This window comes from Brassica oleracea, chromosome C5 (assembly GCF_000695525.1).
Source record: "Brassica oleracea var. oleracea cultivar TO1000 chromosome C5, BOL, whole genome shotgun sequence".
In the NCBI taxonomy this organism is placed as follows: domain Eukaryota; kingdom Viridiplantae; phylum Streptophyta; class Magnoliopsida; order Brassicales; family Brassicaceae; genus Brassica; species Brassica oleracea.
Window position 1 is genome coordinate 35,925,625 of NC_027752.1, and position 760 is coordinate 35,926,384.

The following is a 760-nucleotide window of genomic DNA, read 5'->3' on the forward strand; positions in this document are numbered from 1 at the left end:
TTTGTGAGAATCCTTGTGCAACAAGTCGTGCTTTATATCTAACGACAATACCATGTTTGTTTATCTTCCTCACAAAGATCCACTTGTATCCAACTGGTATAACATCATAAGGTGTCCTTATTATTGGACCGAATACATCTCTCTTCTTTAAAGAGTTCAACTCCACGTTTATAGCTTCTTTCCATTTGATCCAATCTGATCGTTGAGTGCACTCTAAGATAGACGTGGGTTCATGATCCTCATTCAAATCCATAAGTTCAAGTGCTACCTTGTATGCAAATATATCATCAATGTCGACATTCTTTCTGTTCCATTGTATCCCAGACAAGACATAATTTATTGAGATCTCATTATTATTAGGTCCTTCAGTACCTTGAATCTTGGCGTCCCAAGAATCAGGATTAGATACATCAAGGTCGGCTGCATCTAAGCATTCATGATCGGCCGCGATCGCTATTATGGTTTTGGGATCGGCCGCGGCTAAGTCTCGGGATTTAGGGACGGACGCGGTCGTGTCTAAGGTTTCAACAACCTCGATTTCATTATCTGCACTTTTCTTAGTTTTCCGAGGGTTCTTATTTTTGGAACCTATTGGTCTACCACGTTTCAAACGTTGTCTAGACTCTGTAGCAACTTGATTGTGTCCTTCTTGAACATCAATTCTTATTGGTGCATTAGCAGCTGGTATATATGACTTAGTCACTCTTTTCGGGCCAGCAAAGGAATCTGGCAATTGATTAGCTAGCTTTTGTAAATGTAT